The sequence below is a fragment of the Leptodactylus fuscus genome (genome assembly GCF_031893055.1).
Source record: "Leptodactylus fuscus isolate aLepFus1 chromosome 2 unlocalized genomic scaffold, aLepFus1.hap2 SUPER_2_unloc_2, whole genome shotgun sequence".
Classification (NCBI taxonomy): domain Eukaryota; kingdom Metazoa; phylum Chordata; class Amphibia; order Anura; family Leptodactylidae; genus Leptodactylus; species Leptodactylus fuscus.
Genome location: NW_027439803.1, coordinates 321,031 through 335,463, shown reverse-complemented (window position 1 = coordinate 335,463; position 14,433 = coordinate 321,031).

Below are 14,433 nucleotides of genomic sequence, written 5' to 3'. Positions count from 1 at the left end.
GTCATTATACTACATGTGGGGGCACTGGTGGGGTCATTATACTACATGTGGGGGCACTGGTGGGGTCATTATACTACATGAGGGGGGACTGGTGGAGTCATTATACTACATGTGGGGGCACTGGTGGGGTCATTATACTACATGTGGGGGCACTGGTGGGGTCATTATACTACATGTGGGGACACTGGTGGGGTCATTATACTACATGTGGGGGCACTGGTGGGGTCATTATACTACATGTGGGGGCACTGGTGGGGTCATTATACTACATGTAGGTGCACTGGAGGGGTCATTATACTACATGTGGGGGCACTGGAGGGGTCATTATACTACATGTGGGGGCACTGGTGGGGTCATTATACTACATGTGGGGCACTGAGGGGTCATTATACTACATGTGGGGGCACTGGAGGGGTCATTATACTACATGTAGGGGCACTGAGGGAGGTCATTATACTACATGTGGGGGCACTGGAGGGGACATTATACTACATGTGGGGCATTGGAGGGTCATTATACTACATGTGGGGCACTGGTGGGGTCATTATACTACATGTGGGGGCACTGAGGGGGGTCATTATACTACATGAGGGGGGACTGGTGGGGTCATTATACTACATGTGGGGGCACTGGAGGGGACATTATACTACATGTGGGGGCACTGAGGGGTCATTATACTACATGTGGGGCATTGGAGGGTCATTATACTACATGAGGGGGGACTGGTGGGGTCATTATATTACATGTGGGGGCACTAGTGGGGTCATTATACTACATGTGGGGGCACTGGAGGGGTCATTATACTACATGTGGGGGCACTGGTGGGGTCATTATACTACATGTGGGGGCACTGGAGGGTCATTATACTACATGTGGGGGCACTGGAGGGGTCATGATACTACATGAGGGGGCACTGGAGGGGACATTATACTACATGTGGGGGCACTGGAGGGGACATTATACTACATGTGGGGGCACTGGTGGGGTCATTATACTACATGTGGGGACACTGGTGGGGTCATTATACTACATGTGGGGGCACTGGTGGGGTCATTATACTACATGTGGGGGCACTGGAGGGTCATTATACTACATGTGGGGCACTGGTGGGGTCATTATACTACATGTGGGGGCACTGAGGGGGGTCATTATACTACATGTGAGGGCACTGAGGGGGGTCATTATACTACATGTGAGGGCACTGGAGGGGTCATTATACTACATGTGGGGCACTGAGGGGCCATTATATTACATGTGGGGGCACTGGAGGGTCATTATACTACATGTGTGGCACTGGTGGGGTCATTATACTACATGTGGGGGCACTGGTGGGGTCATTATACTACATGTGGGGGCACTGGAGGGCCATTATACTACATGTGGGGGCACTGGTGGGGTCATTATACTACATGTGGGGGCACTGGTGGGGTCATTATACTACATGTGGGGGCACTGGTGGGGTCATTATACTACATGTGGGGGCACTGGAGGGTCATTATACTACATGTGGGGCACTGGTGGGGTCATTATACTACATGTGGGGGCACTGAGGGGGGTCATTATACTACATGTGAGGGCACTGAGGGGGGTCATTATACTACATGTGAGGGCACTGGAGGGGTCATTATACTACATGTGGGGCACTGAGGGGCCATTATATTACATGTGGGGGCACTGGAGGGTCATTATACTACATGTGTGGCACTGGTGGGGTCATTATACTACATGTGGGGGCACTGAGGGGGGTCATTATACTACATGTGAGGGCACTGGAGGGGTCATTATACTACATGTGGGGCACTGAGGGGCCATTATATTACATGTGGGGGCACTGGAGGGTTATTATACTACATGTGGGGCACTGGTGGGGTCATTATACTACATGTGGGGGCACTGGAGGGGTCATTATACTACATGTGGGGGCACTGAGGGGCCATTATACTACATGTGGGGGCACTGGTGGGGTCATTATACTACATGTGGGGGCACTGGAGGGTCATTATACTACATGTGGGGCACTGGTGGGGTCATTATACTACATGTGGGGCACTGGTGGGGTCATTATACTACATGTGGGGGCACTGAGGGGGGTCATTATACTACATGTGGGGGCACTGGAGGGTCATTATACTACATGTGGGGGCACTGGTGGGGTCATTATACTACATGTGGGGCACTGGTGGGGTCATTATACTACATGTGGGGGCACTGGTGGGGTCATTATACTACATGTGGGGCACTGGTGGGGTCATTATACTACATGTGGGGACACTGGTGGGGTCATTATACTACATGTGGGGGCACTGGTGGGGTCATTATACAACATGTGGGGGCACTGGAGGGGTCATTATACTACATGTGGGGGCACTGGTGGGGTCATTATACTACATGTGGGGGCACTGAGGGGGGTCATTATACTACATGTGAGGGCACTGGTGGGGTCATTATACTACATGTGGGGGCACTGAGGGGGGTCATTATACTACATGTGGGGGGACTGGAGGGGTCATTATACTACATGTGGGGGCACTGGTGGGGTCATTATACTACATGTGGGGCACTGGTGGGGTCATTATACTACATGTGGGGGCACTGGTGGGGTCATTATACTACATGTGGGGGCACTGGTGGGGTCATTATACTACATGTGGGGGCACTGGTGGGGTCATTATACTACATGTGGGGGCACTGGAGGGGTCATTATACTACATGTGGAGGGACTGGAGGGGTCATTATACTACATGTGGGGGCACTGGAGGGTCATTATACTACATGTGGGGGCACTGGAGGGGTCATTATACTACATGTGGGGGCACTGGTGGGGTCATTATACTACATGTGGGGGCACTGAGGGGTCATTATACTACATGTGGGGGCACTGAGGGGTCATTATACTACATGTGGGGGCACTGGAGGGTCATTATACTACATGAGGGGGCACTGGAGGGGACATTATACTACATGTGGGGGCACTGGAGGGGACATTATACTACATGTGGGGCCACTGGTGGGGTCATTATACTACATGAGGGGGCACTGGAGGGGACATTATACTACATGTGGGGGCACTGGTGGGGTCATTATACTACATGTGGGGGCACTGGTGGGGTCATTATACTACATGTGGGGGCACTGGTGGGGTCATTATACTACATGTGGGGGCACTGGTGGGGTCATTATACTACATGTGGGGGCAAGTGGTGGGGTCATTATACTACATGTGGGGGCACTGGAGGGGTCATTATACTACATGTGGGGGCACTGAGGGGGGTCATTATACTACATGTGGGGGCACTGAGGGGGGTCATTATACTACATGTGGGGGCACTGAGGGGGGTCATTATACTACATGTGGGGGCACTGGAGGGGTCATTATACTACATGTGGGGCACTGAGGGGGGTCATTATACTACATGTGGGGGCACTGGAGGGGTCATTATACTACATGTGGGGGCACTGGTGGGGTCATTATACTACATGTGGGGGCACTGGGGGGGTCATTATACTACATGTGGGGGCACTGGTGGGGTCATTATACTACATGTGGGGGCACTGGAGGGGTCATTATACTACATGTGAGGGCACTGGAGGGGTCATTATACTACATGTGGGGCACTGAGGGGCCATTATATTACATGTGGGGGCACTGGAGGGTCATTATACTACATGTGTGGCACTGGTGGGGTCATTATACTACATGTGGGGGCACTGAGGGGGGTCATTATACTACATGTGAGGGCACTGGAGGGGTCATTATACTACATGTGGGGCACTGAGGGGCCATTATATTACATGTGGGGGCACTGGAGGGTTATTATACAACATGTGGGGCACTGGTGGGGTCATTATACTACATGTGGGGGCACTGGTGGGGTCATTATACTACATGTGGGGGCACTGGTGGGGTCATTATACTACATGTGGGGACACTGGTGGGGTCATTATACTACATGTGGGGGCACTGGTGGGGTCATTATACTACATGTGGGGGCACTGGAGGGGTCATTATACTACATGTGGGGGCACTGGAGGGGTCATTATACTACATGTGGGGCACTGAGGGGCCATTATATTACATGTGGGGGCACTGGAGGGTCATTATACTACATGTGGGGGCACTGGTGGGGTCATTATACTACATGTGGGGGCACTGGAGGAGTCATTATACTACATGTGGGGCACTGAGGGGCCATTATATTACATGTGGGGGCACTGGAGGGTCATTATACTACATGTGGGGCACTGGTGGGGTCATTATACTACATGTGGGGCACTGAGGGGCCATTATACTACATGTGGGGGCACTGGTGGGGTCATTATACTACATGTGGGGCACTGGTGGGGTCATTATACTACATGTGGGGGCACTGGAGGGTCATTATACTACATGTGGGGCACTGGTGGGGTCATTATACTACATGTGGGGGCACTGAGGGGGGTCATTATACTACATGTGAGGGCACTGGAGGGGTCATTATACTACATGTGGGGCACTGAGGGGCCATTATATTACATGTGGGGGCACTGGAGGGTCATTATACTACATGTGGGGCATTGGAGGGTCATTATACTACATGTGGGGCACTGGTGGGGTCATTATACTACATGTGGGGCACTGGTGGAGTCATTATACTACATGTGGGGCACTGGTGGGGTCATTATACTACATGTGGGGTACTGGTGGGGTCATTATACTACATGTGGGGGCACTGGTGGGGTCATTATACTACATGTGAGGGCACTGGAGGGGTCATTATACTACATGTGGGCCACTGAGGGGCCATTATATTACATGTGGGGCACTGGAGGGTCATTATACTACATGTGGGGCACTGGTGGAGTCATTATACTACATGTGGGGCACTGGTGGGGTCATTATACTACATGTGGGGGCACTGGAGGGTCATTATACTACATGTGGGGCACTGGTGGGGTCATTATACTACATGTGGGGGCACTGAGGGGGGTCATTATACTACATGTGGGGGCACTGGTGGGTCATTATACTACATGTGGGGGCACTGGTGGGGTCATTATACTACATGTGGGGGCACTGGAGGGTCATTATACTACATGTGGGGGCACTGGAGGGTCATTATACTACATGTGGGGCACTGGTGGGGTCATTATACTACATGTGGGGACACTGGTGGGGTCATTATACTACATGTGGGGGCACTGGTGGGGTCATTATACTACATGTGGGGGCACTGGTGGGGTCATTATACTACATGTGGGGGCACTGAGGGGGGTCATTATACTACATGTGGGGGCACTGGTGGGGTCATTATACTACATGTGGGGGCACTGAGGGGGGTCATTATACTACATGTGGGGGCACTGAGGGGGGTCATTATACTACATGTGGGGACACTGGTGGGGTCATTATACTACATGTGGGGGCACTGGTGGGGTCATTATACTACATGTGGGGGCACTGGAGGGTCATTATACTACATGTGGGGGCACTGGTGGAGTCATTATACTACATGTGGGGCACTGGTGGGGTCATTATACTACATGTGGGGGCACTGAGGGGGGTCATTATACTACATGTGGGGGCACTGAGGGGGGTCATTATACTACATGTGGGGACACTGGTGGGGTCATTATACTACATGTGGGGGCACTGGTGGGGTCATTATACTACATGTGGGGGCACTGAGGGGGGTCATTATACTACATGTGGGGGCACTGGTGGGGTCATTATACTACATGTGGGGGCACTGGTGGGGTCATTATACTACATGTGGGGGCACTGGAGGGTCATTATACTACATGTGGGGGCACTGGAGGGTCATTATACTACATGTGGGGCACTGGTGGGGTCATTATACTACATGTGGGGCACTGGTGGGGTCATTATACTACATGTGGGGGCACTGAGGGGGGTCATTATACTACATGTGGGGGCACTGGAGGGGTCATTATACTACATGTGGGGGCACTGGAGGGTCATTATACTACATGTGGGGCACTGGTGGGGTCATTATACTACATGTGGGGGCACTGAGGGGTCATTATACTACATGTGGGGGCACTGAGGGGTCATTATACTACATGTGGGGGCACTGGAGGGTCATTATACTACATGTGGGGCACTGAGGGGTCATTATACTACATGTGGGGGCACTGGTGGGGTCATTATACTACATGTGGGGCACTGAGGGGTCATTATACTACATGTGGGGACACTGGTGGGGTCATTATACTACATGTGGGGCACTGGTGGGGCCAATGGGATTAGGCTTCTTGGCCAGTTGTTCCATGTAATTCTTGATCTTCTGCATGGACTCCTGAACATTGCCTTGGAACCACAAAATCACATCACAAATAGAGGGATCCACCATGGACAGTGGTAGGGGGTGGGACTCTGGTAAGTGGCGGGATGCCAGTTGGGACTCTGGTAAGGGGCGGGATGCAAGTTGGGACTCTGGTAAGGGGCGGGATGCAAGTTGGGACTCTGGTAAGGGGCGGGATGCAAGTTGGGACTCTGGTAAGGGGCGGGATGCAAGTTGGGACTCTGGTAAGGGGTGGGACTCCAGTAGGTGCCAGGGCTCCTGTAAGGGGCGGGACTCCAGTTGGGACTCCGATAAGGGGCGGGACTCCCTGCTCATTTATAGGCTAGGGGAGGGGTTATTATTTAGGTTCAATGACTGACATGATAAGTTCCATCTCCAGTTCTCGTACACATGTAGGACTCCTGTCATGGACACCTTCGGTCCCCGGGCTTCTTCAGCCCCAAGAAACGTGAATCGGCGGATACGAATTATTAAAAGGAAAATTCAACACAACAAAAGCAAAAGACGTGGTGGTGGTATGGGAACTCACAGCGGAGGAGACGTCTCAGCTCACACCCCTGTATATAGAGCACCCCTGTATGCTGTATATACTGCACCCTGTATATAGAGCACCCCTGTATATAGAGCACCCCTGTATCCTGTATATACTGCACCCTGTATATAGAGCACCCCTGTATCCTGTATATACTGCACCCTGTATATAGAGCACCCCTGTATCCTGTATATAGAGCACCCCTGTATATAGAGCACCCCTGTATCCTGTATATACTGCACCCTGTATATAGAGCACCCCTGTATCCTGTATATAGAGCACCCCTGTATATAGAGCACCCCTGTATCCTGTATATACTGCACCCTGTATATAGAGCACCCCTGTATCCTGTATATAGAGCACCCCTGTATATAGAGCACCCCTGTATCCTGTATATACTGCACCCTGTATATAGAGCACCCCTGTATCCTGTATATAGAGCACCCCTGTATATAGAGCACCCCTGTATCCTGTATATACTGCACCCTGTATATAGAGCACCCCTGTATCCTGTATATAGAGCACCCCTGTATATAGAGCACCCCTGTATCCTGTATATACTGCACCCTGTATATAGAGCACCCCTGTATCCTGTATATAGAGCACCCCTGTATATAGAGCACCCCTGTATCCTGTATATACTGCACCCTGTATATAGAGCACCGGAGGAGACGTCTCAGCTCCCAGGCCTCAGGTGCCCAGTCATGGTCTTACACAAACGTTTCTTGTAATCTTCCCCACAAGGAGCTCGCCGGGTACAGCCTGAGGCAAGACATTGGGCAAGACGTAAGAATTACCCCATATCATCAATACAGCTAAACTAAGAGCCTGAAGATACAGACCTCTGTATATAGAGCACCCCTGTATATACTGCACCCCCTGTATCCTGTATATACTGCACCTCATATATACAGCACCCCTGTATATACTTCACCCTGTATATACTTCACCCTGTATATACTGCACCTTGTATATAGAGCACCCCTTGTATCCTGTATATACTGCACCCTGTATATAGAGCACCCCTGTATCCTGTATATACTGCACCTCATATATACAGCACCCCTGTATATACTTCACCCTGTATATACTTCACCCTGTATATAGAGCACCCCTGTATCCTTTATATAGAGCACCCCTTGTATCCTGTATATACTGCACCCTGTATATAGAGCACCCCTGTATCCTGTATATACTGCACCTCATATATACAGCACCCCTGTATATACTGCACCCTGTATATAGAGCACCCCTGTATCCTGTATATAATGCACCCTGTATATTGAGCTCCCCTGTATCCTGTATATACTGCACCTTGTATATAGAGCACCCCTGTATATACTGCACTTTGTATATACTGCACCTTGTATATACTGCACCCTGTATATACTGCACCCTGTATATAGAGCTCCCCTGTATCCTGTATATAATGCACCCTGTATATAGAGCTCCCCTGTATCCTGTATATACTGCACCTTGTATATACTGCACCCTGTATATACTGCACCCTGTATATAGAGCACCCCTGTATCCTGTATATAATGCACCCTGTATATAGAGCTCCCCTGTATCCTGTATATACTGCACCTTGTATATAGAGCACCCCTGTATATACTGCACCTTGTATATACTGCACCTTGTATATACTGCACCCTGTATATACTGCACCCTGTATATAGAGCTCCCCTGTATCTTGTATAAACTGCACCCTGTATATAGAGCACCCCTTTACCCTGTATATACTGCACCTTGTATATAGAGCACCCCTGTATATACTGCACCTTGTATATACTGCACCTTGTATATACTGCACCCTGTATATACTGCACCCTGTATATAGAGCTCCCCTGTATCCTGTATATACTGCACCCTGTATATAGAGCACCCCTGTATCCTGTATATAGAGCACCCCTGTATATAGAGCACCCCTGTATCCTGTATATAGAGCACCCCTGTATCCTGTATATAGAGCACCCCTGTATCCTGTATATAATGCACCCTGTATATAGAGCACCCCTGTATCCTATATATAAGGCACCTTGTATATAGAGCACCCCTGTATCCTGGATATACTGCACCTTGTATATAGAGCACCCCCTGTATCCTGTATATACTGCACCTTGTATATAGAGCACCCCTGTATCCTGTATATAATGCACCCTGTATATAGAGCACCCCTGTATCCTGTATATACTGCACCCTGTATATAGAGCACCCCTGTATCCTGTATATAGAGCACCCCTGTATCCTGTATATAATGCACCCTGTATATAGAGCACCCCTGTATCCTATATATAAGGCACCTTGTATATAGAGCACCCCTGTATCCTGGATATACTGCACCTTGTATATAGAGCACCCCCTGTATCCTGTATATACTGCACCTTGTATATACTGCACCTTGTATATACTGCACCCTGTATATACTGCACCCTGTATATAGAGCTCCCCTGTATCCTGTATATAATGCACCCTGTATATAGAGCTCCCCTGTATCCTGTATATACTGCACCTTGTATATACTGCACCCTGTATATACTGCACCCTGTATATAGAGCACCCCTGTATCCTGTATATAATGCACCCTGTATATAGAGCTCCCCTGTATCCTGTATATACTGCACCTTGTATATAGAGCACCCCTGTATATACTGCACCTTGTATATACTGCACCCTGTATATACTGCACCCTGTATATAGAGCACCCCTGTATCCTGTATATAATGCACCCTGTATATAGAGCTCCCCTGTATCCTGTATATAATGCACCTTGTATATAGAGCACCCCTGTATCCTGTATATACTGCACCCTGTATATAGAGCACCCCTGTATCCTGTATATAATGCACCCTGTATATAGAGCACCCCTGTATCCTGTATATAATGCACCCTGTATATAGAGCACCCCTGTATCCTGTATATAATGCACCCTGTATATTGAGCACCCCTGTATCCTGTATATAATGCACCCTGTATATAGAGCACCCCTGTATCCTGTATATAATGCACCCTGTATATTGAGCACCCCTGTATCCTGTATATAATGCACCCTGTATATAGAGCACCCCTGTATCCTTTATATAATGCACCCTGTATATAGAGCACCCCCTGTATCCTGTATATACTGCACCCTGTATATAGAGCTCCCCTGTATCCTGTATATATTGCACCCTGTATATAGAGCACCCCTGTATCCTTTATATAATGCACCCTGTATATAGAGCTCCCCTGTATCCTGTATATACTGCACCTTGTATATAGAGCACCCCTGTATCCTGTATATAATGCACCCTGTATATAGAGCACCCCTGTATCCTGTATATAATGCACCCTGTATATAGAGCACCCCTTTATCCTGTATATAATGCACCCTGTATATAGAGCACCCCTTCATCCTGTATATATTGCACCCTGTATATAGAGCACCCCTGTATCCTTTATATAATGCACCCTGTATATAGAGCACCCCTGTATCCTGTATATAATGCACCCTGTATATAGAGCACCCCTGTATCCTGTATATAATGCACCCTGTATATAGAGCACCCCTGTATCCTTTATATAATGCACCCTGTATATAGAGCACCCCTGTATCCTGTATATAATGCACCTTGTATATAGAGCACCCCTGTATCCTGTATATAATGCACCCTGTATATAGAGCACCCCTGTATCCTGTATATAATGCACCCTGTATATAGAGCACCCCTGTATCCTTTATATAATGCACCCTGTATATAGAGCACCCCTGTATCCTGTATATAATGCACCTTGTATATAGTGCACCCCTGTATCCTGTATATAATGCACCCTGTATATAGAGCACCCCTTTATCCTGTATATAATGCACCCTGTATATAGAGCACCCCTGTATCCTGTATATAATGCACCCTGTATATAGAGCTCCCCTGTATCCTGTATACATTGCACCTTGTATATAGAGCACCCCTGTATCCTGTATATACTGCACCTTGTATATAGAGCACCCCTGTATCCTGTATATAATGCACCCTGTATATAGAGCACCCCTGTATCCTTTATATAATGCACCCTGTATATAGAGCACCCCTGTATCCTGTATATAATGCACCTTGTATATAGAGCACCCCTGTATCCTGTATATAATGCACCCTGTATATAGAGCACCCCTGTATCCTGTATATAATGCACCCTGTATATAGAGCACCCCTGTATCCTGTATATAATGCACCCTGTATATAGAGCACCCCTGTATCCTGTATATAATGCACCTTGTATATAGAGCACCCCTGTATCCTGTATATAATGCACCCTGTATATAGAGCACCCCTTTATCCTGTATATAATGCACCCTGTATATAGAGCACCCCTGTATCCTGTATATAATGCACCCTGTATATAGAGCACCCCTTTATCCTGTATATAATGCACCCTGTATATAGAGCACCCCTGTATCCTGTATATAATGCACCCTGTATATAGAGCTCCCCTGTATCCTGTATATAATGCACCCTGTATATAGAGCTCCCCTGTATCCTTTATATAATGCACCCTGTATATAGAGCTCCCCTGTATCCTGTATATAGAGCACCCCTGTATCCTTGTATATAGAGCACCCCTGTATCCTGTATATAATGCACCCTGTATATAGAGCACCCCTGTATCCTTTATATAATGCACCCTGTATATAGAGCACCCCTGTATCCTTGTATATAGAGCACCCCTGTATCCTGTATATAATGCACCCTGTATATAGAGCACCCCTGTATCCTGTATATAATGCACCTTGTATATAGAGCACCCCTGTATCCTGTATATAATGCACCCTGTATATAGAGCACCCCTGTATCCTGTATATAATGCACCTTGTATATAGAGCACCCCTGTATCCTGTATATAATGCACCCTGTATATAGAGCACCCCTTTATCCTGTATATAATGCACCCTGTATATAGAGCACCCCTGTATCCTGTATATACTGCACCTTGTATATAGAGCACCCCTGTATCCTGTATATACTGCACCTTGTATATAGAGCACCCCTGTATCCTGTATATACTGCACCTTGTATATAGAGCACCCCTGTATATACTGCACCCTGTATATAGAGCACCCTGTATATAGAGCTCCCCTGTATCCTGTATACATTGCACCTTGTATATAGAGCACCCCCGTATCCTGTATATACTGCACCTTGTATATAGAGCACCCCTGTATATACTGCACCCTGTATATACTGCACCCTGTATATAGAGCACCCTGTATATAGAGCTCCCCTGTATCCTGTATATACTGCACCCTGTATATAGAGCTCCCCTGTATCCTGTATATACTGCACCCTGTATATACTGCACCTTGTATATAGAGCACCCCTGTATCCTGTATATACTGCACCCTGTATATACTGCACCTTGTATATAGAGCACCCCTGTATCCTGTATATACTGCACCCTGTATATACTGCACCTTGTATATAGAGCACCCCTGTATCCTGTATATAGAGCACCCTGTATATAGAGCACCCCTGTATCCTGTATATAGAGCACCCTGTATATAGAGCACCCCTGTATCCTGTATATAGAGCACCCTGTATATAGAGCACCCTGTATATAGAGCACCCTGTATCCTGCTATACTGGAAGCTCCCAAGTCCAGAAGGCTATTGCAGTCCACAGATTTATGTTTTTGTGTATATCTTCTGTTGGTCCCCTACCAGATACTCAATGTTCACGGCATCAGATTTCCCAGAAAGCTACTAGAGATGAATCCAGAGATCTTGTGATTGAATATGAGGTCACTGCTGTCTAAGATGAATTTCTATCGATGGAAGAAAGGTTGGAGCCGGTGGCCGTAGTCCGAGGGACATATCAGTGTAGGGGGCGCTCACACCCGGGGCATCGGACCTGTCCTGGGACAAGCTCGTCTATCAGGTTAGTGCAATCCCTCCCATGGGAAACTGGTAACATCTCTAGTCATATATCTCCATATTGGGACACGTTCTGTTATTGATTTGGTGGCTGATATGATCGGTCCCCGGGCGGGATGTGACGGTGGGTGATAGGAGAGAGCGATGGCCGGGTCCTTGATGTCTCGTTATCATTCCCCCCCATACATACATTGTAGCTTTCTGTAGGATTCTGGATTCATCTGAGGGGTCAGAGGAGAGCGGAGAATAACGGTGACGGGATATGATGGGTCTCCCCTACACAGGTCTCCCAATCCGAATTACCACCCCTCCCCCCATATCAGCGCTCCCCATGACTATGTCCCGATTATTCATAAGGGACCTCAGGACTTGTCTCTATAAAGTCGGGATTGTTACTGAGGGATCTAATGGCAGCTGCTAATGGATACAAAGTGTCTGTATGACCCCCCCCCCTCTGGTGTACAGAAGTGGGAACGAGGTCACATACATTAAGTGATGTCACATAGAACTGGTGATGTCACATAGTCATACCTCCCAACTTTTGAAGAACCGAAAGAGGGACAAAATGTGTGGCGCGCGTAGCGCGCTGCGGCAAATTTAGCCCCACCCACTTTTGTGTTGACTCCGCCCACTCGTTAATTTTTCATATGCCCGCACACAATATAATCCTCCTACAGTCACCTGTAAATTATATGTCCCCCCTCTATCTCTCCCCCAGTTTCATATACACCCTTCATCTGCCCCCAGATTCATGTCCTCTCCATCTCTGCCCCCAGATTCATGTCCCTCCATCTCTGCCCCCAGATTCATGTCCCCTCCATCTCTGCCCCCAGATTCATGTCCCCTCCATCTCTGCCCCCAGATTCATGTCCCCTCCATCTCTGCCCCCAGATTCATGTCCCCCATCTCTGCCCCCAGATTCATGTCCTCTCCATCTCTGCCCCCAGATTCATGTCCCCATCTCTGCCCGCAGATTCATGTCCTCTCCATCTCTGCCCCCAGTGTCATGCCGTCCTCTCCTTCATCTGCCCCCAGATTCACGTTCCACCTCCACATTAAACTTACCTTCTCCTCCGTTCCCTCACCGCTCTCTGCCCGCCTCTCTCGCTGACACATGCGGCTGAAGAGAGGAGCTGACCTGTGTCAGCTCCTCGCTTTGCTGCTGCCGCCGGCTCCTGGCTTGTACATCGCGTCTACAAGCCAGGAGCCGGCGGCAGCAGCGAAGCGAGGAGCTGACACAGGTCAGCTCCTCGCTTCAGCCGCATGTGTCAGCGAGAGAGAGACGCAGCGGCGAAGCGAGCACGCGAGCAGCTTCAGCCGCATGTGTCAGGGAGAGAGGCGGGCAGCGGCAAAGCGAGGAGCTGACCTGTGTCCCCGGGACCGCGGGACATGTCACCGGAATCGTGACTGTCCCGCGGAAATCGGGACGGTTGGGAGGTATGCATAGTCGGTGATGTCACATACAGTCGGTGATGTCACAGTGAGTCAGTGATGTCACATACAGTCGGTGATGTCCCAGTCAGTGAGAGTCTCTGCAGGGTGAGTTCCAGTGGCGCCCTCTGCAGGTACACAGGGCCGGTGCTGATCAGTACCTCCCAGTCACGTACATAGATGGGGTTACACATCACACAGTAAGAAGTTTCCTAAGAACTCCTGGGTTATGTAAGATGTCAGTAAGAGGAGCCGGCCCCAAA